This window comes from Vulpes vulpes, chromosome 15, assembly GCF_048418805.1.
Source record: "Vulpes vulpes isolate BD-2025 chromosome 15, VulVul3, whole genome shotgun sequence".
In the NCBI taxonomy this organism is placed as follows: Eukaryota; Metazoa; Chordata; class Mammalia; order Carnivora; family Canidae; genus Vulpes; species Vulpes vulpes.
This window is the reverse complement of record NC_132794.1, coordinates 51165338-51188268: the sequence shown is the minus strand read 5'-3', so window position 1 is coordinate 51188268 and position 22931 is coordinate 51165338. Positions and strand designations below refer to the sequence as shown.

At 40.7% G+C, this 22931-nt stretch overlaps 1 protein-coding gene and 1 pseudogene across 1 annotated transcript in view; both read right to left on the bottom strand.

Annotated features, from left to right (window-relative positions):
• TRIM69 (tripartite motif containing 69) overlaps nucleotides 1–22386 on the bottom strand; it is a 57701-nt gene extending 35315 nt beyond the window's left edge. Inside the window, exon 1 of the mRNA XM_025998367.2 lies at nucleotides 22295–22386. The gene's annotated coding sequence lies outside the window, so the exon portion shown is untranslated. The remainder of the gene's footprint in view (nucleotides 1–22294) is intronic.
• LOC112920025 (E3 ubiquitin-protein ligase RNF4 pseudogene) lies at nucleotides 17848–22405 on the bottom strand (annotated as a pseudogene).
• Between the last annotated feature and the right edge of the window lie 526 nt (nucleotides 22406–22931).

The following is a 22931-nucleotide window of genomic DNA, read 5'->3' as shown; positions in this document are numbered from 1 at the left end:
CCATCTCTTTGTGTCTTCCTCAATTTCTTTCAGAAGTGTTCTATAGTTTTTAGGGTATAGATCTTTTACCTCTTTGGTTAGGTTTATTCCTAGGTATCTTATGCTTTTGGGTGCAATTGTAAATGGGATTGACTCCTTAATTTCTCTTTCTTCAGTCTCATTGTTAGTGTATAGAAATGCCATTGATTTCTGGGCATTGATTTTGTATCCTGCCACGCTACCAAATTGCTGTATGAGTTCTAGCAATCTTGGGGTGGAGGCTTTTGGGTTTTCTATGTAGAGTATCATGTCATCGGCGAAGAGGGAGAGTTTGACTTCTTCTTTGCCAATTTGAATGCCTTTAATGTCTTTTTGTTGTCTGATTGCTGAGGCGAGGACTTCCAGAACTATGTTGAACAGCAGTGGTGAGAGTGGACATCCCTGTCTTGTTCCTGATCTTAGGGGAAAGGCTCCCAGTGCTTCCCCATTGAGAATGATATTTGCTGTGGGCTTTTTGTAAATGGCTTTTAAGATGTCGAGGAAAGTTCCCTCTATCCCAACACTCTGAAGTGTTTTGATCAGGAATGGATGCTGTATTTTGTCAAATGCTTTCTCTGCATCTAATGAGAGGATCATATGGTTCTTGGTTTTTCTCTTGCTGATATGATGAATCACATTGATGGTTTTACGAGTGTTGAACCAGCCTTGTGTCCCGGGGAAATAAATCTTTAAAAAAAAAAGACCTACTAATAAAGAAAAGCCTAGGACCAGATGACTTTAATGGTGAATTCTACAAAACATTAAAAGAATTATCATCAGTCCTCCGACTCTTTCAGAAAGTAATATAGGAGGGAACACTTCCTAACTCATTCTGTGAGGCCAGCATTATCCTGATACTGAAGCCAGATAAAGATATCACAAGAAAATAAGCTAATTTTAGTTTTCTTCACAAAACAATGAAAAGACAACTCAAAGACTGAGGGAAAAAATTTGTAAAGCCTATACCTGATAAAGATCTAGTATCCAGGATATATAAAGAACTCTAACAAACTCAAGAGCAAAAAGACAAACAATTTAAAAATGAACAAAAAACTTGAATAGACATTTCTCCAAAGAAGATAGACAGATGGTCAACAAGCACATGAAAGATGCTCAGCATCATTAAGGAAATGCACATAAAAACCATAATGGTTGGTAAACACCAACTAGGATTGTTACAATTTTTTAAATAGAAAATAACAAGTATTTGGTGGAGATGTGGAGAAATTGGAACCCTCATTCATTCCTATTGAGAGTATAAGATGGTACAGCCTCTGTAGAAAAGAGGTTGGCAGTTCCTCAAAAGGTTAAACAGAATTAACATATGGCCAACTATTCCACAAGTAGGCATATACCCAAAAGAATTATTTTAAAGATTTTGTTTATTTATTCATGAGAGAGACAGGGAGGGGCAGAGACATAGGCAGAGGGAGAAGCAGACTCCCTGCGGGGAGCCCAATGAGAAACTTGATCCCAGGACCCCAGGATCAGGACCTGAGCCAAAGACAGATGCTCAACCACTGAGCCACCCAGGTGCCCCTACCCAAAATAATTAAAAACAGGTATTCAAACAAAAACTTGTTCACAAATATTAATAGCAGCACTATTCACATTAGTCTCAGGTGGAAACAACCCAAATGTTCATCAAATGAATGGATAAACAAATTGTGGCACATCCATGAAATGAAAGATTATTCCATTACAGAAAGGAATGAATTACTGATACATGCCACAACATGGACAAACCTCAAAAACAGTATGCTAAGTAAAGAAGCCAGGCACAAAGGTCACATATTATATTATTTCGTTTGTATGAATATCCAGAAAAGGTAAATACATAGAGACAAAAAGCAAATTAGTTGTTGCCAAAGGCTGGGAGGAAGGGACAAATGGGGAGTGACTGATCAACCAGTATGAGGTTTCTTTTGGGGATCATAAAAATATTTTGGAATTAAATAGAGGCAATAGTTACACAATATTGTGAATGTGCTAAATATCACTCATTGAATTATACACTTTAAATTGGTTAATTTGAGGAGTGCCTGGGTGGCTCAGATAGTTAAGCATCTGCCTTCAGCTCAGGTCATGATCCCAGAGTCCTGGGTCCAAGCCCTGTATCAACAAGCCCCACATCAGGCTCCTGGCTCAGCAGGGAACTTGCTTCTCCCTCTCCCTCTGTCTCTCCCCCTGCTCATATTCTCTCTCTTCCTCTCCCTCTGTATCTCTCTGTCTCAAATACATAAGTAAAAATCTTAATAAAATAAAATGGTTAATTTTATGTAAATTTTACCACAATTCAAAAAATTGAAGCTATATCTGACTCCAGAGCCAAAATTTTTATACTGAACATATCCTGCTTTGAATGCTGTATTATAGCTACTATTTGATGTGTAGCCACCAGAAGTGGCTACAATCAATATCTAAGAGTCTAATGAAGCAAGCATTTAATAATGCCAGCTCTGTTCTAATGTCCATACTTGCTGGGGCATTAAAATGAGTGAAATAAAGAGAGGCTGTGCCCATAAACTGCTCACATCTGGGTCTCCACTAATATTTGTGAGTCAGGATAAAGTACAACTAGAAGCACCTCACCCATTCTTGTTTTCACCTCCGAGACTGCTTACCCTGTCCCATACACCTCATAATCATGTGTGTGGAAAACTGAGTCCAAACAACAAGCTTCACACACACACACACACACACACACACACACACACAATCTAACACAGCTACCTTTTGGGCACACAGCTGGGAGCTATAGAGGCCCTAGCAATGGGCTAAGAATCTTTTGGACAGAGAATTTTAGAGTTCTGGATACATGGCATGTGATTCAAAGTAAGAGAGAGTAATAGGCTCTTTAGTCTCATGGACTCCTTGTCTTGTAAAGAAGAACATAACTAGAGGAGGCTCAGTCTAGGAGCCTCAAAGCACAGGCCCAGGAAAGAACCCCTCCCCCACCACTCATTGCCCAAGTCTAGGGGTAGTATTACCTTTCTGTCCCATTCCACTTACCTTTATCCTATATCATCTGAGCACTAGCTATGGGTTGGGCGTGTCTGTGCTCTGGAATCAGCAAGGAGGGGCTATAGTTCCATCTCACAGGCCACACCCTTACCAGAATTGAATTTCTGGAGTCTCAGGGGCTTGTCTGTCTTAACCATGTGGAAGACCTGGTTATAACTATTGGCTGCTCAGATTTCAGGATTCTAGGCTCTGCTTTCTACAAAGTTTTCTACCACAGTTCCTAAAATGACCTTGCCCATCTCAAAGTTTCAAATGCAAGTACTTGTTGCTCCCGGTATATACCATAGGCAGCTCTGAGTATTCTTACCCTTTCTTAAATAAATGCTAAAGCTGAAAGGCTGTGATCTAGGAGCATAAAATGGGAACTGAGATGAGACCTCCTCAAAGTAGGAGGTAATTTGTGTGACAGATACAAGAATTTTTAGGGGAGCATAATTGACAGGTCCCTGACACTTGAGTAGGAGGTATGGCCACGAGAAACATCTAGGATCTCTAATATGGGACTTGACAGATCATATCTTAGGCAGACAAAAAGTGAGGAAGATTATTATGGGGGAAAAAGAAATATTAAATGGACATATACTATTTCTCACCTTGTAGATTATGTTTTCCAAAGGATGAAAAACTTAAATATGAATAGAAGATATATTCTGAGGCAGAATCCCTGAGGATTGGTCCATGGATTACATCTCATGCCCTTGAAAGGGAAACTAGAACTCAAAACTTGTTCTAATAGTCATGTGATAGAATCAAGGGAATCCAAAGAATTCTTTTTTGTCTTCTTTTGTTTTTAGAGTTTATTTATTTATTCATGAGAGACACGAGATACAGGCAGAGATATAGGCAGAGGGAGATACAGGCTCCTCACAGGGAGCCTGATGTGGGACTCAATCCCCAGAGCAGGATCATGCCCCGAGCCAAAGGCAGATGCCCAATCACTGAGCCACCTACGCGTCCACCAGAGTTCTCTCCTGCTGTACATCCCCTTGAAAATTTGAGTACCCAGAACTGCTTTATTTCTAAAGCTGAAAATTTTAAAACTCATCATCAAATTCTTTTTTTTTTTTCATTTTTTAAAAAGATTTTATTTATTTATTCATAGAGACACACAGAGAGAGAGAGAGGCAGAGACAGAAGCAGGCACCATGCAGAGAGCCTGACGTGGGACTCGATCCAGGGTCTCCAGGATCACGCCCTGGGCTACAGGCGCCACCGGGGCTGCCCCATCATCAAATTCCATTCTCATTGATGACTATTTATGTTGCTCCTTCCCATACCTAGATTTTCATGTCTTGGGCTTGTGTCCCTAGACCTTGACTGCCTAGTGTTGTATACCACCTGTGTTCACTATCCCTGACACCCGATTTCCCCAAACCTGAATCTTGCCTGCTTGGATCAAATATAGCCATTTTCTCTTTGAATATTACCTCTCCACCATTCTCTCCAGTCTCTTTTTTTCTGAAACTCCTATCAGACATAGGAGTTTCTTACTCAGCCTTCATTCTTCTTAATCTCCTTTTCTTATTTTCTTTTTTAAAGATTTATTTATTTATTATTCATAGAGACACGGGGGTGGGGGAGAGAGAGAGAGAGGCAGTGACACAGGCAGAGGGAGAAGCAGGCTCCATGCAGGGAGCCCGACGCGGGACTCGATCCCGGGTCTCCAGGATCACACCCTGGGCTGAAGGCAGGCGCCAAACCACTGAGCCACCCAGGGATCCCCTCCTTTTCTTATTTATTTTTTCTTTTCTTATTTTCTAACTACATTTGGTAGCTGTCTGTGCTTTGCTCTCTCATTCTTTTTTTTTTTTTTTTTTTTTTAAGATTTTCTTTATTTATTCAAGAAACAGATAGAAAGGCAGAGACACAGGCAGAAGGAGAAGCAGGCTCCATGCAGGGAGCCTGACCTGGGACTTGATCCGAGGTCTCCAGGATCATGTCCTGGGCTGAAGGCGGGGCTAAACCACTGAGCCACCCAGGCTGCCTTTCTCCCATTCTTTTTTATAGATACTGTTTATTTTTTGTTTCCTTAAACATCTTTGAATGAAGTGAGTTCTTCCTGAATAAGCTATTTATAAGAAATTGGCAAAAGGGTAGAGACAAGCCATATTTGAGACTATTTTCTTAATGAAACATTGTATCTATGAGCTCTTATAGCCCTTACTTTTCCTCATGGTTAGCATTGCAGAGTTGCTTACAACGCAGTCTGTTTCCTCCACTATTCTAGACCAACCGACTGCTTTCCACAAATATGGCTTATTTGTCCTTGTTCAACTTCACTTTCCCTATGTCTCAAATCTTGGTGACAAACGGGTCTATGAAAGCTCCTGCTTTAGCCACCTTGCCTGTTTTCATTGTTCTGTACAAGTGCTTACAGGTCTTGGGGCACTTTCTCTGGAGAGCTATATCATTCTTGCTTTGCATAAAATCTACATCCCTAAGCATCCATGATCTCATTCCTATTTGACTTTCACTGTATTGGGCAGTCCTTCTTCATAGGGTTGTAATCCAGGGTTATAGATGTCTCTAGTTATATTGAAAATAGAGTTTGTCTGATTTTCATTCTCCTTGTAGTTTTGAGTTAAAGAAGGGTAAGTTTCTGAGAAAATAAGAAACAAAACTACTATTTTTATTCTACCATTTGAAAACTAAAGCTTAAGTTGTTTTTGACACTTTATCCAATATTTCTATGTGTCTAGGGGAGCAATTTATAGAGATATTTCAGTATGTCCTTCATATACCATCTTGACCAGATTCGGTAATGTACTTTCAGCAGTAAAAAGTGTGGATGCCTCTCCTCAAAGATTACAATGTGAATTTCTCTCCAGCCCTTACAAATGGGTACTTAAAGTCAGTATTAAGCAGTGCTACAGAAAAGGCTATGTGTTGTTCTCTGAACACCTGGATTTTTTAAAACCGAGATTCATCCCCAGTACCTACTAGATGTGTTAATCAAAGTTGCTGTCATTTGCACAGTCTATGCTAAAGGTCAGGGCTACATTCCTGGGGTGTTTGGGTAGCACAGTCAATTAAGCATCTGACTCTTGCTTTCAGTTCAGGTTGTGATCTCAGTATAGTGAGATTGAACTCTCTGGTCAGCACGGAGTCTGCCTCAGATTCTCTCTCCTTCTCTCTCTGCTCTTCCTGCTTGTGCTCATGTTTGTGCTTTCTGTCTCTCTCAAAATAAATAAACAGACCTTTCTTTTTTTTTAAAAAAAAAAAAAAAAAAGGAAGACTGCATTCATCATGTGGCCTTCCCATTCTGTCTCAGGCCACAGGTGAATAAAATATAGGTGGGCTTCTGACTCATTCCATAAGCTGTTTAACAACCCAAGGTGTGACCTAATGCAAAAAAATGATCTGGGCAAACTAGAACCTCTTGCGAATTTAACTTTGGAAATAGAATCAGAAAACTGACAGATGAAGCAAATCAAATAGATAGCCATGAGGTAGACTTTGGAACATGAAAGGTCATGACATGAAGAATCATAAAGGAAACAGAATCTAGGAGTGAAATTTTAAACATAAGACAGAAGAAATGCAGAAATGTAGGATGGAGTCAGTTAATTGGTAAAGACAAGAATTATATAGAGAAAAAAATGTGGAAAGTGGCTATGTTACATTAACCACAGCACTGTCCTATGACTCTTCCTGGATTCCTATGCCTAGCGCAATTCCTAGCCATAGTAGGGGGTTCAACAAATAAAGTTGGAGGAATGCATTTTTATCCTCATGGTAAGTGTGGTTACCTCTTACGATAACTTGTCTGAATCTTTGCTCTTGTAACAGACCTTCTACCTTGGCACACTTTAATAACTGTTTTCTGGAATTTTGTCATGGAGTTTGCTAAACGCTCATTTAATGACTTACTCTCAATCTTCATCCTTCTTGACTTACTGAGTTTCTCCTTTGGCTTTTGTGATATTATACTGTTCTAGTTCTCCTGTCTCTGACACTCCCCTGCTTTGGTTGGTTTCTTTTCCTCTTTTCACTTTCTTAAGTGTAAACAATCACCATTGTCTATCTTCAGCTCTCTTCTAGCTCCATACTCTTCTTCCCAAGTAAGCCATTCATTTCCAACTTTGTGTACAACCTCTATGAGGTGACTTCCAAATCTGTATCTCTAAGCTCACATCTCTGAGCTCACAACTGGGTCCTTGAAACTCAACAAGCCTGAAACATAATTCACCTTTCTCCCTAAGTCAGTTCCTTCTCTTAACTTCCTATTTCTATTTATTATACCACCCATATCCCAGTTTTGAAATCTGAGTTATCTTTGGGTGTTCTCTTTTTCCTTTCCCATCATCTAGTCAGTTACAAAGTATAGTCAGTAATAGTAGAAATAATCATTGCTAACATTTCTCTGCCTCAGAAATCTTCTTTTGCTTTCCATAGCCTAACAAAATAAGTTGTGTGGGTTTTGGTTTTGTTTTTTAATTAAAAAGGCCCTAGACTTCAGAATTCTCTACAACGTTTTGCAAACTCCTATTTCTAGTCTTATCTCCCATGGTTCTGTTGTACAGTGAAAATTTTTAATTTTTATATTTTATATTAGGGTTTTTTTTAAGATTTCATATATTTCATCCTTTCATATATTAATGATTCATTTTAGTTTCATTAACCAATAGATAACAAAAAAATTTCTTAAGATTCTTTAATTTTTTTGCATTAGGCTGAGTGGGCAATTCAAAGAGAAAAAAATCTAATTATTCTCCACCCTCTCAATGTGCTTAGAAGACCAAACTCAGAAAAATATGCCCCTCTGGAAATATGTAAGTACAAAAAACATCGCATTTTAAACCCATCAATCTGTCTGGAAAGCTTTAAAATTAGGTGCATTCTGAATAAGATAAAACTTGTGGGAGAACCTGGCCAATTGGTGATTTAAGAGAAAAGTTGCCTGCCAGAGCCAGTTGTTACTCCTAGCCATGGAAATGGATGATATTTAGGAATTTTATTCAATGTGTTTTTAAAATACATTTATTTTTTATTTTTTAAAAGATTTTATTTATTTATTCATGAGAGATGGGGGATGGGGGGCAGAGACAGGCAGAGGGAGAAGCAGGCTTCTTGCAGGGAGCCTGATGTGGGGACTCCATCCCCAGACCCCAGAATCACACCATGAGCCAAAGGCAGACACTCAACCGCTGAGCCACCCAGGTGTCCCTAAAATATATTTAAAGTAGACTAGTAGTTTCCAGGACTGGGGAAAGAGGGGAATGAGGAGCAATTGCTAATGGGTATGGAATTTTTTTTTTTGTGGTGATGAAAATGCTCTAGAATTAGATAGTAGTGATGATGGTATAACTTTGTAGTTGTGAAAAACCACTGACTCATACACTTTGTATATAAAAATATATATTTAATGTTATTGTTGATATTAAATGAGTTTTTGTTATTTGATTGTAAATTTATCTTGCCAATTGAAGTTTTGCCAATTACCCTGACTTTCAAGAATATGGACTCTTCTACAAAACATTAATCATATTAACTAATATTGACCATTTACTGTGCAAAATGCTTTAAGTACATTATTTCATTTAATCCTCTTAAAAGCCTTATGACATAGATATTATTCCACCATTTTTAAGGAAATTGAAGCTTAGAGAGGTTAAATAACTTGCCAGGATCCCACAGTAATGAAGTAGTAGAGCCTGGATTGGAACTGGTTATCTAACCCGAAAGCCTGTTTTCCTAATCATTGAGTCAGCAGAGGTCCAATCAATGTTTTGTGCAGTTGAATTTATAAAATGGATCAAACTTGTGAGGCAAAATTGCTGGAACAATTTCCCACTACGCTAGAGGGAAAAATAGGAGATTCTGAAAATTGGAAAACAAGGGAGATTCTGAAATTTTTCTATCTGGAAATCTTAGGAAATCACAATCTTAAAAAAAAAAAAAAGAATGAAATCTTGCCATTTGCAACAACACGGATGGCTCTAGAGTATAATGCTAAGCAAAATAAGCCAGAGAAAGAAAAATACCATATGATTTCACTCATATGTGGAATTTAAGAAACAAAACAAATGAACAAAGAAAAAAAAGACAAAACAAAATAAACAACTATAGAGAATGAATTGGTGGTTACTGCAGGAGTGGTAGGTGGGTGGATGGGTGCAATAGGCAAAGGGGATTGATTGTACACTTATGGTGAGCACTAAATAATGTGTAGAATTATCATATCACTATATTGTATACCTGAAACTAATATAATAACACTGTATGTTAACTATACTGGAATTAAATTTTTTAAAAAAAGTATATCTTAGCAGGATCCCTGGGTGGCTCAGCGGTTTAGCACCTGCCTTTCGCCCAGGGCGTGATCCTGGAGTCTCAGGATCTAGTCCCACATCGGGCTCCCTGCCTATGTTGCTGTCTCTCTCTGTGTGTCTCTCGCGAATAAATAAATAAAATCTTAAAAAAAAAAAAAGTATATCTTAGCTAATGCCAGTTCTAACTTTTTAGAATTTATAACTTTTTTAGAATTTATAACTTTTTATAACTTTTTAGAATTCTAACAGGTATAAATAACCCCAGACTTCACTGTAGTGAAAAAAAAAAAGATTAGTTCTTCAGTCAATTTTGAAAGATGCAACTAAAGATAAAAATAAGTAGCTGGAAGACCAAAAAATGTTTAATTCCTGTGAGTATGAGCTCTATTATAAATATAAAATATCAAATGTTATGGTATAACTGGCAAACAGTTATACATAATAAATTTTTTCAACCTAAAATAAAGTGATTAAGATGGGTGAAATATGTGAAGAGGGGGCAACTGGGTGGCTCAATGGTTGAGCATCTGCCTTTGGCTCAGGTCATGATCCTGGGGTCCTGGGATTGAGTCCCACATCCGGCTCCCTACAGGGAGCCTGCTTCTCCTGCTGCTGTGTCTCTGCCTCTCTCTGTGTGTCCCTCATGAATAAATAAATAAAATCTTAAAAAAAAATAGGTGAAGGTGGATTAAGAGTTCACTTATCTTGATGAGCACTGAGTAATATATAGGATTGTTGAATCACCATATTATACACTTAAACTAATATAACACTGTATGTTAACTATACTAGAATTAAAATGTGAAAGGGATGAAACAGATCCATGCATACTGAAACAACAAAATAATCTTTAGAATAGAAAAAATAATTAAAGTGATTAGTTAATAAAGAAAGTAAATTTTTATATAGCATTTAGTTTAATTTTTCTCAAAAGTTTATGGTGGGCATCACTACTTACCTACCAAACTCTCTTATCTAAATTCTCAGTTATTCCAGGGACATCTAGGTGACTCAGTTAAGCAGCCAGCTCTTGATTGCCACTCAGGTCGTGATCTCAGCATTGTGGGATCTAGCCCCATGTCCAGCTCTGTGCCCAGCAGGGAGTCTGCTTGAAATTCCCACTCCCTCTGTCCCTCCTTGCCGCCCCCCTACTAAAATAAATAAATCTTTAAAATAAATAAATAAATCCTTAGTTATTCCAATACCCAAAGAAAGTATAGCAGCCGTAAGCTGCCACAAATATTTCCCTAAATTTCCTTTCATGCTCTGAAATCCATACCCCTTCTGCGACCCAGTTTCCCACACTATGCCTAGAAAATCAGGTGAGTTAGAGAAGGGTCACTCACCTCCATTAAGCTCTATCATCAGGCCACCAGGGAGCAGATGCAGGCACTTGAATCCTAGCACAACAGGCTCAGGAGAGCTGCAGACCAGGAGTCCGGGGCCTGGTAGTTTGCTAAAAATGGGCTAAGATCATGACGGAAGGAAGAAAAGTTCAGGAGCTGGGGAGATAGGGCAAGGCCAGAGAGAGGTCTGGAGGATTCCGTGGCAGTTTGTCAGTTTTGATCATCATTAGCTTAAGAGAAAGAGAAACCCTGATTGGAATGGCCTACCCACCCACCCTTTTTTGTGGGGGAGGGGAAAGGCAACTCATTTAGATTCAAGGTGGGTCTAATCCTGAGATTGATATATCCCCAATTCTGAACTGAGATTCTCTAGGAAAGAGCAAATAAGTATCTGCCTGAGCAGATACTTATTTAAGCCTAGTGCATGAGAAATAATCACTTATCTCTGCTTGTGATCCCATAATTGAGATGCCACCTCAATGGCTTTAATAGAGAGCTATTCCACCTCTCAGATCTCATGTTCCATTTGAATAGCCCTGACTCTATTTCTGAGAAAGAAACAAATGCCTGGAAAACCCTAGGCCCTAAGGAAGCAAGATGAGGAAAGCTTCATTTCTTTTTTGAGCAGTTTTAGTTCACAGAGATCTGTCCTTAGACTGTGCTGAGTGACCCACATATAAACAGCCATCATGGAACCAGATTTTCTTACAGTAATTCCTCTAATGCAAAAGATTTTATAGAATATCTAGCTCCTACTAAATGCCTCACTGTCCAGTCTTAATGCCCACAGCTATTCCTCTGGTGTTTAGGATTGCCCAAATATGTCAGGGTCTGTAGCTTTGCACATGTTGTCCCCCTCACCCAATCATTATTTCTTTAGTAAACTCTTCCATAACCAGCCCCACCCAGCTTTACTCCCCTCCCCCATCCTTTGTAGAAAATATTTTGCTGGCTCTATATCAGAGTTTCTCAACTTCAGCCCTGTTGACATTTTGAGCTAGCTAGTTTTTGTTGTGGGGACTGTCCTGTGAATTTTAGGATGTTTAGCCATGTCTCTGGCTTCTGCTCACTAGATGCTAGTAGCACACCGCCCCCTCTTGTTATGGTAGTCAAATGTCTCCAGACATTGCCAAATATCTGCTAGGTGTATGGGAGTAGGACTCATTCCCAGTTGAGAATCAGTGCTTTATACATTTCTGTAGCACCCTAGATTTTTCTGCATACCTGTACATAATTATTTTGTTAGATTTCATGTCTATCCCTTCACTAAAATGTGAACAGCTACTGAGTAGTGCTGTAACTTGCTCACCTTAACAGTACATGTCATTTGTTGGATAAAACTCCTTATCAAAAAAAAAAAAAAAAAAAAAAACAACTCCTTATCAAACAAATGGCTATGAAATTTTGATGATCAGCTAGGAACTATGTTCCTAAGTTTAAAAAAATAATAATTTTGTTTCATCTTGAAAATTTATGTTGTTGGCTGAAATTTTTAAAAATATTTTCTTTGGGCAGCCCCGATGGCGCAGCAGTTTAGCACTGCCTGGAGCCCGGGGTGTGATCCTGGAGTCCCGGGATCCAGTCCCACATCGGGCTACCTGCATGGAGCCTGCTTCTCCCTCTGCCTGTGTCTCTGCCTCTCTCTCTCTCTGTCTCAATAAATAAATAAAATCTAAATATATATATATTTTTTTCTTTATTTATTTGAGAGAAACAGCACAAAAAGGGGAGAGGGGCAGAGGGAGTGGAAGTTGCAAGTTCCCTGACACGGGGCTTGATCCCAGGATCCCAAGATCATGAACTGAGCCACTCAGCTGCTGCTTGGCTGAAATGTTTAACAGCATTCAATAAAGATTATTGTACTAAATCCTAGAGTCTGTAGCCCTGGGGCAAAAATACTGGCCTTCTTAGAAGACAGAAGACTTCTCTCCCACTGAAGAACCCAGAACACTGAATAATGTTGCCTAAAATATGTAACTCCTCTGAGAATCAGTTCCTCCTTTAAAATGTGATTTCCTAAGACTCCCTTCCACCTCTAAAGTTTGTGATGCCAAAACCTATATAGCATGAGGTCCCAGATTTCATAAAGGGACACTTCCACTTTTTATTTCACTGTTTAAAAACAAAGTTGGGGGTAAGCAGTGGACGGTGATATCTAAGAAACTACACTACTAGATTTTATCATGCTATTTGTAGGGGGGGGAAAACCCAAAAGCAAAGTCATAAATTTACTTTTCTTTTTCCAAGCCTCAGTCTTAACATATACAAAATATAGATGACAATACTTACCTCATAGGATTGTGGTGAGGATTAAATGAGATGCTGTATGTAACGGACTTAGCAGCACCTGGCACATAATGAGCTGACACTGGTATAGCAGATTGTTTACGAATCTTCTCCTTCAGAGAAGGAGAAGAAATATAACAAGAGATATACGTAGGTATTAATCTTCAAGAACTCCAACAGAGCTGAATATAACCCAAAAGTTCAATTTTCCATCTAGTCTCCAAGGAAGTTACAGTTATTTCCTCTTTTGTGCTTCAGCGAGGACCTGGCAGATATTTGTACTGTAGCTTTTATTACACTGCATTATTTCTTTCATTGTATTACATTGTATTACAACTATTTTTCACATTTCACATTTCTTCTCCACTAGCTTGGAGGAAAGGCCTGTCTTATACATCTTTTTGACTACACAGTCCTACCACACTATGAAATTTAATAAATACCAGGTAAATGAGCAGATGAATGAGTGAACTAATGAATGGCCCCATGCCTAGCAATGCACTGCACCTTCTCTCTTCTGGTTGGAGACTAGAACAGCTGTTTTCTCTGTGGCTTGGGCTTGTTCAGAGGAAAGGCAGAAGTTCATTCTCTAAAGGCTCTTTTTTCAGCAGAGAAGCCAACTAGTGTGAGTAGCTACTTCCTCTATCCTGTCACACCAGGCAGCCCCTCTGCTGTACTTTTACAGGGTCGGTGATACTGGCAGAGCCACACCTGGGACCAAATGCCTTCTATGTGCCACTACAGAAGGTAAACAGAATATGCCCTATAGGATCTTTTTTCTTTTTGCCTGGTGACAGCTAAGGGGGTCAGGGAAGGTCCCATATCAAATGCTAACCTGATTAATGTCTCCCATATAGTGAGGGTTAGGATGTTAGAGCTGTCTGTAAATAGACCCCTGGATAGTGAAACAGAAAAAGATTGTCTCAAAATCAGAAGCGCACCTGCTTAATACTGTGAAATGCAGCTATGAAACTGGAAATGGAAGAAGAAAACTACATGTTTAACTTCTAAAATACTGTGTATTAACAAATGTCTAAAATGGTTTATAAATAAGTCTGGCAGAAAAGCCGGCTGTCCCTAACTGTGAATAGACCGTAGGGCTCAACTTTGCTTACTAGCCTGAGACCCGAACCCATTCAGGGAGTACTGGATAGGGCTAGGATACCAGAACCTACAGACAATAAAGGCCTGTGCTGCCTTGAGACTTTTGCCAGTTCTAGATATCCATGAGGCTGTCAGGAAAGCCAAAGGAAGCCAGTAGTTAAGAAACACTGGGAGTTCATGTGCGTTTGTACAGGTGTTTGCTGCTGCTGTTCCCTGTTCTTGCTGCAGGGAAACTACTATTTTAGAGACAGACACTGAGCTGACGATGTCACTGAAACCTATTTTATTAAAACTCCCTGGGACAATCATCCCAGTACACAGATTTTAATATCAAATCAGTGGGACCTAATTGGTGTAGCTAAGGAAAGGATGGAAATTTTATCCTTTGTAACAATTTTAGGTTCTTGGAGAGTAATTTGTTTCTCCTGGCCGGTGCAGTTAATATTTACAGTATGGATAAATTCATTCTGGACTAGACAATAGAAAAGACCAGTCCTTGCTGAAACTTGGGCCTGACTTCTCTACTCTTGTCTCTCTTAACCCCTTTCTTGAATAGTTCAATTTCAATCTGTGGTTGATGAAATCCAGATATATTACAGCTCAAGAAATTTGGCTTTCATTCTCTGCTGTAACCTCAGCGAACATCAGAAAATGATAAATGCACATTGCCAGATTAAATTGGTCTAAAGCTAGATCGGGCTTCAAGTAAATTCATTTGAATGTCTACATCTCCTAATCCCATATCCACTCTGGTCAAATGAGCTTCTACTTTTCTAAAAAGGACTGGAAGCTAAATCCAACTTCCACAGCTGTCCCCCTGGAGTCCTGCCATTGCTGCTTCAGAAGAAACACCATCTCCTAGGAGCTGCCACAGTTTAGAGGGCTTGCACAGCTCTGCTGGCATAAAAATGAAACTGTTAGACATCTGAAGGCAAGAGAGTACCAGTGGACTAACAAATTCCTCAGACCAAGGTTACTTCATCCTATTACTTATACACTTCATTAAATTCACTTCTATTTTGAGAGGAAAGTTAACAGCAGAATTTTCCCTTCTTAATTCCACCTCCATATTTTTTCCTCAACTTTCAAACAGCATATTTGACCTTCACTGAGATCATGCTGAATCCTTAAGAATCTTTCTCTGGGGGCTCTCCTCCAGAGCCTTTAAGGGCTCTTTAGCACCTATAGAATATGCTCTATAACTCAGCACACAATGCTCCCTATTCATGATGTGGCCTTAATCTTCTTTTCTTTACTTCACTTCTTCCCACAGCCATGCACAATAGTCAGCCAAATTATTCATGTTAATATGCTTTATGGCAACCTCACTTCAGCTTCTGCTCTGACATCCTGTTGGTTTCCTGTTCTTGCCTAGGTGTATACCTTGACTGCCTAGGAGTATGAAGTACCTAGTACTGTGCCTGGAATATAACTATTACTTAATAAATGGTAGGTGTTATTGACACTTTCTTGCTTCAATTCTCTTTTTTTGCATTAAATTAATATTTATTAATAGTTATTGTACCCCTGTCCACACAAAAGACTTTTAGGGTTTTTTTTCTGTTTCATTTTGTTTTAAAGTATTTTATTTTCTTCAAGTTATTTTTTTTAAAGATTTTATTTATTTATTCGTGAGAGATACACAGAGAGAGAGGCAGAGACATAGGCAGAGGGAGAAGCAGGCTCCATGCAGGGAGCCTGAAGAGGGAGAAGCAGGCTCCCTGCAGGGAGCCTGATGCAGGACTTGATCCCAGGACCCCAGGATCACACCCTGAGCCGAAGGCAGATACTGAACCACTGAGCCACCCAGGCATCCCCAAGTTCTTATTTTTTAAAAAAAGATTTTATTTATTTATTTGTGAAAGACACAGAGAGAGAGGCGAAGACATAGGCAGAGGGAGAAGCAGGTTCCCTGTGGGGATCCCAATGCGGGAGTTGATCCCAGGACCCCAGGATCACTACCTGAGCCAAAGGCAGATGCTCAACCACTGAGCCACCCAGGGATTACTTCAAAGTCTTATTTAAATTTCGATTAATTAATATATCATTTTCAGGTGTAGAATTTAGTGATTCATCACTTATATACAACACCCAATGCTCATCACTACAAGTGCCCTCCTTAATCCATCACCCATTAAACCCATCCTCCCACCCACCTCCCCTCTGGCAACCCTCAGTTTGATCTCTATAGTAAGAGTCTGTTTCCTAGTTTGTCTCTCTCTTTTTTTCTCCCATATGTTCATCGTTTTGTCTCTTAAATTCCACATATGAGTGAAATCATATGGTATTTGTCTTTCTCTTATTTTTTGCTTCAATTCTTAAAAGAGGTAGTATTAATTGTGCTGCCACTAAAACATTTGATCCCTGCCTAGTACTTATACTCCAAATCTAAATCTCTATCAAATTTTCCTTCCCAATGAGCTAGCTGGCTAGACAATGAAGTAATAAAAGTTAGTGTTCCCAAGCATGTGTATGGTGACAGTAATCAGAATAGTGGTTGCTTGTGGGGGGTCGGGATTTACTAGAAGGGGGCATAAGGGAACTTTCTGGAATGATGGAACTGTTCTATGTTTTGATTGGGGTGTTAGTCATTATGACTATATATATTTGCCCAAATTCATCTAATTATACACTTGAAATCAGTGCATCTTGCTGTCTATAAAACTAATCTTGATTTTTTTTTTAAAAAGTCAGAATCACTTCTATTTTTTTCCCCTAAAGCAGAGTCAAAAACTCAAATGTCTGTATGAGCTTTGCAGGTAAGGGAAATGTGTAGTGGGTTAAGTAGACTGCAATAGGGAGGGTTGAGGGCTGCTGACAAACTGGAGAGTCTGCTTTTTATCCTAATCACAGAGACAGTATGTGCAAAAGCAGAATCTGTATTTAAGAGGCACCTCAGATGTTTCCATCATTAGTCAGTTTTCTGATACACTGTGCTATGTCACAGAGCATTTAATAGTCTCCAAAGTGGGATGCATAAGATGATCTATTGAAATGTAGGAAGATAATATTTAGAAATTGTTCATTTTTTTTCATTTTCATGTTCTCCTTTTCATCTTAGAATGTACAAAGGAACCCACAGAAGGGAGCATACCACATTTATCTTGCATATCCTGTGCCAAGTCAAGCAACCAAAGCCTGGAGTATGGAACATTTCAGAGGGTGCAGTGTGTAGACAGATACGACACAGGGCCTTGGAGAACAACACTGCTATGGCATTAGAAATAAGGAACAAACTTTACTATTTCATTCTAAGAGAAAAGGAAAGGGCACTGAAGTTCTCTAGTTCTAAAGTGCAGGCTGAACTGTGAGTGCTATATGATCCTCTGCAAAAAAAGAAAGAGTATGTGTTTAGCTGAAGGTGTGGCATGAGTGGCAAGGAGGTCTTCTCAAGACCTGTGACCCTGGAGCAGCTGGAACGGTGATGCAGTGATGTGTTTGTTCATAGAAAAGCATGCCAGTTTGTTGATTAGCTGCCCAGTGTGGTGAAGGCAGGCACACCTGTAAAGCCAGGGTGATGGCATCTCTTCTCTGGCCTGGCAGAGCACAGAGGAGAGCACGGAACCACAATTCTAGATTTCAATGTGCCTACACAAGTCCTCATACTAGTCCCAGGGGACATGGTATCTGCCCACGTACCGATCTGTACCCTGCCGGTTGGAGAGGAGGTCAGAAGGAACTGACTTCCTTCCATTCCACTGGAATCAGGAAATCCAGAGAAACCCAGAGACAGCACACTGCCTGGCCCCTTAATTAATATACAGTTTCCATTATTCTAAAGAAGACCTCATATAGGGTTGCTTTAGCAGAATAAAGTTTATTTGTCTCTCAAGTAAAAGTCCAAATTTGTATGGTGGTGCTGACTCACAAAATTGTTAGTCTCCCAGGTTCCTTCCATCCATTTGCTCCACCATCTCTAGGATGTTGCCCTTGTTTACATGATCCAATATGCCCATGTGTGGTCAGTTAAAAATTGAATACTATGAAGAAAAAAAAGGAAAAATTGCTTTGAGGTCAACCACCAGTCTGTGGCACACTGAGTACCAAAGCCCAGCGTGAAGCGTGAAACCAAAGGGATTCAAAAAGAGTCTCATATTGTGTGAGAAATGAACGAGTTTTTCACATACTCCAGAGAGCAATTATTTTTTTTTAGAGCAATTTTTTAAAGCAGACTTCTTGAGTCCAGTGTACTGGATGGCAAGAATCCATATTTTCTGCACGAGGACATGTTTCCATCCCAAGGGTTCTGTCCTGAATAACACAACACACCTCATACAAAAATGCGGTGGTACTGATAGCAGTTGATTTTCTTCAAACAAACTGGGCAATTTTTATTATATTTAAGGGACATGCAGAGGCACCGACTACAAAAGATATGGCCACATTCTGTAGAGTAAATGTGTCGCCTACTTAGGTCAATCTCCGAGTACCCATCCATACAAATTCGGCACCGGATATAACCAGGTAGTGTGCAACTTACAGCTTCTTCTTCCAGGGCATTATGGCAGGTACTGTCGGTCACATATACATCCCTGTTTCTCATCAGCTCCTCCTTATCACTGCTCACCACAGAGCTGCCAGTTTGGCCTTGGAATGACCTTGTGTTCCCCCCTTGTCGCCTCCTTTCTTCAGTAATCACAACAGAGTCGTGGCAAGTTAGGTCAATCACTGTAGGTTCTAGCGATTCGCAGGTGAGGTCAACTATTTCATCACTTTCCCTGAGGTCTATCAGTTCTGCTTCTAAGACCATCTCAGGACTTGGGCCTCCTTCCCCAGCTGTACCGAATTCTAGGGTTTGTCTGGAACTCACCATGCTACCATAGCACATTCTTGTATTCATCGTGATTGTTGGATCCAGTCTTCAGAGAATTAAGTGATCTGTGTCAAAGTTTACAGTCCCCAGTGAATGTTAAAGTCCCCAGTGTGTCACAGCTGTTGGTCAGGTATATTTGAACTCTAATTCTGGCTGCTCCTCTCTCCACCTCTACAACTGCTGTGTTCCTATGTAGGTGGGTTTATGAGGCTTCTGGATGTCACTTTTAAGACTACATAACCTGAATTTTTAACTGTAAAAAAAAGAGAAAAAGTAAGTTTTGGTAATATCTAAAGTAAAATTGATAGTAGTATAAAATGAATAGATATCTAGAGAAAAAAAATGTGTACTCAAAATATTTGGATAATTATGCATTTAAACAAAGTTTAAGCTTTTGTCTTTCCACATTCCATGTCCTGATGACAGTGGGAAGGAGAAGTCCAAAGGGCACTGACATGAAGAAAAGCACAAAATCACTTCATGCTGGGGCATCTGGGTGGTGCAGTCGATTGAGCATCTGGCTATTGGTTTTGGCTGGGTCATGGTCTCAAGCCCCATATAGGGCTCTGAGCTCTATGTGGAGTCTGCTTGGGACTCTCTCACCCTCTGCCCCACCCATGCTCACACTCTGTAAAACAGTGGATGAATACATCTTTTAAAAAAAGATTTAAAAAGTACTGCATACCAAGAAAGTGTCACTACTTCATCTAAGATCCAGTGTGAGGATGTCAAGGAAACACTTTTTTTTTTTTTTAGAGAGAGAGAGAGAGAAGGAGGAGAAGGAGCAGAGGAAGAGGTTGAGAGAGAATCCTAAGCAGACTCTATACCCAGTACAAAGCCCAACTGGGGGCTTGTTTTCACAACCCTGAGACCTAAGCTGAAATCAAGTCAGATCAATCAAATCAAGTCAGACACTTAACTGACTAAGCCACCCAGGTGCCCTGGAAACACTTATTTTTTACAAAGAAAAATTAAGAGACCAAAAAGTTATTTGCACATTTGGGTTTCTAATAGCAAATAAGAAATGAACCATTTAGTCCATGCAGAGATTCATCTTGTGCAGCGTTCCCTTTCTAACAGAGATATCAAGAGAAATTTTCTTGAAGAGTTTTATCACATATTCTCTTTTAGGAAAGAGGAGATGAAGTTCAAGCATTTGCCTTAGAGAGACTTGTTTTGAGTCTAGGCTCTGTGACTTTGGACATGTGATGTACACAGTTAAAGTTCTCAAAACCTCAGCATGTAAATTCTTTCTAAAAATAATTTTGTAGGGACACTTGGGTGGCTCACTGGTTGAGCATCTGCTTTCAGCTCAGGGCATGATCCCAGGTCCTGGGATCGAGTCCACATCGGGCTCCCTGCAGGGAGCCTGCTTCTCCCTCTGCCTATGTCTCTGCCTCTCTCTCTCTCTCTCTCTCTTTCTGTGTGTGTGTGTGTGTGTGTGTCTCATGAATAAATAAAATCTTTTAAAAATAATAATAAAGAAAAATTTAAATTATGTAATTTAAAAAAAATTTAAAAAAAATAAATTATGTAATTTAAAAAACAATGCATCCTCAGTCAACATTAGGGAAATGCATATTATAGCCATTATGAGATACCACTTCACACTCACTAGGATGACTATAATTTAAGAAATAGAAAATATCAAGTGTTGGTGAGGATGTAGAAAATTTGAGATTCTCATATAGTGCTGGTGGGAATGTAAAATGGTGCAGCAGCTTTGGAAAACAGTCTGGCAGTTCCTCAAAAGGTTAAACATAGAGTTTCCATATGACCCCGCAACTCCACTCCTAGGTATATACCCAAGAGAACTGAAAACTTCTGTTCAATTTGAAAACTTGTACAAGAATGTTAATAACAGGGCAGCCCCAGTGGTGCAGCGGTTTAGCGCAGCCTGCAGCCCAGGGCGTGATCCTGGAGACCTTGGATCGAGTCCCATGTCAGGCTCTCTGTATGATGCCCGCTTCTCCCTCTGCCTGTGTCTATGCCTCTCTCTCTCTCTCTCTCTCTCTCTCTCTGTCTCTATGAATAAATAAATAAAAATCTTTAAAAAAAAAAGAATGTTGATAACAATATCATTCTTAATACCACAAAAAGAAACAACCCGAGTACCTACTGAATAATGAATGGATAAACAAAATGTGATATATCAATACAATGGAGTATTATTCAGCAGTAAAAAAAAAAATAAAGGACAGATACTTGGTATAATATGGATGATCTTTGAAAACATCATATAAGTCATAGAAGCCAATCACCAAAGACCATAAACGGTTTGATTCCTTTAATATAAAATGTCAAGAACAGGCAACTCCTTAGATACAGAAAGGTGAGTGGTTCCTTAGGCCTGGGGTGTTGAGGAGAAATAGGAAATGACTGCTAATGGGTACAGGGTTTCTTTTGGGATCAGAAAAATGTCCTAAAATTGAGGTGATGTCTGCACATCTCTGTGAATACACTAAAACCCACTAAGTGGTATTACATTGAACACAAATTGTGGGATCCCTGGGTGGCGCAGTTGTTTAGTGCCTGCCTTTGGCCCAGGGCGCGATCCTGGAGACCCGGGATTGAATCCCATGTCAGGCTCCCGGTGCATGGAGCCTGCTTCTCCCTCTGCCTATGTCTCTGCCTCTGTCTGTGTGACTATCATAAATAAATCAAAATTAAAAAAAAAAAGAACATGAATTGTATGGTTTGTGAGTTATATCTCAGTAAAGCTTTTTAAAATTATTTTAAAGATTTTATTTATTTATTAATGATAGAGAGGCAGAGACAGAGGCAAGGGAGAAGCAGACTCCATGCAGGGAGCCCGAATGTGGGACTTGATCCCGGGACCCTAGTGCCATGCCCTGAGCCAAAGGCAGATGCCCAACCTCTGAGCCACCCAGACGCCCCTCAATAAAGCTTTTACAAAAACAAACACATAAGCTGCCATAGAAATGTTACACAAAACAGTGTGACACAATCTGGGTTTAGACACAAGCCCTAGAGCCTGTGGGGGAAATGTGGGACCCTAAAGGCAAATGGAGAGGAGGGCACCCGAGGAAGGCCCAGCGCCCCGCCGGACGCGCCCACTCACCGAGGCCAGTCCTGCCCTAGGCCCCGGGGACAGCTGCTTTCGGCCGGTCGCCGCCCTCCAGTGACCGGCTCGCTCCCCCTCCTTCGCGCTGTTCCCGGGAAAGAACCTTCAGGGGGAGGCTGGGAAGCGCCCGCCGCCACCCACCGCACCCACGCACCCCACCCGTGACTCAGCTATTCTGTTCCCCGCGGGCCTGCGCCCAGCGCGGGGGCGGCGAACCCAGGCGCCCGGCTCCCCGCCCGGCCGGGAGCGAGGACCGGGGGAGCCGCAGCCGCGGGAGCCGGCGCTCGCGACCGCGGAGGGGAGGGGAGGGGAGGGGAGGGGAGGCGCGGCCCCGGAGGGGACTCACCGCGAGCGCGCTCCGGCGCGGCGGCGCCCAGCCGGGAGCCCGGCCACGGTCACCGAGGGGTCTCGGCCCAGGCTAGCGACCGGGCGGCGCAAAGCGTTGGGGGGTTCCCTCCTTTTAATCCGCTATTTTCATTTCTCAGCTGCCCAATCAGAACCCGAGCCGTGGCGCCGTGTCATCAGTCTCTGGGCAGGACGCCGTGGACCGGGTTAGGAAAGGGTTAGCTTCGTCTTCCTCGGAAGAAAGAGGCGCCAGAATGTTGTTCTTTAGATCAGCAACTCCCCACTCTCAAGAAAAAGTGGTTCTCATTCAATAGAGGCAGTATTGCCTCTCTAAAAGTCTTGAAAATTAACAGGGTTATTTTTGGTTGTTCCAATGATGTGGTCACTGGGGGTGCTAGGGGCTGAGGGCCAGGGCCCCAGTGCCCCCCGCCAGCCCCCCCCCCCCCCCATTCTTTCTCTCCCTCCCTCCCTCCCTCCCTCTCTCTCTCTCTCTCATTCAGTGTATGAAAAACCTGCTCATAATCTGGTCTTTACAATCAGATGTAAAAATGTGTTTTATTTTTCAATTATTTTGTTATTCTTAAAAGATTTTATTTATTGATTCATGAGAGACACACAGAGAGAGGCAGAGACATAGG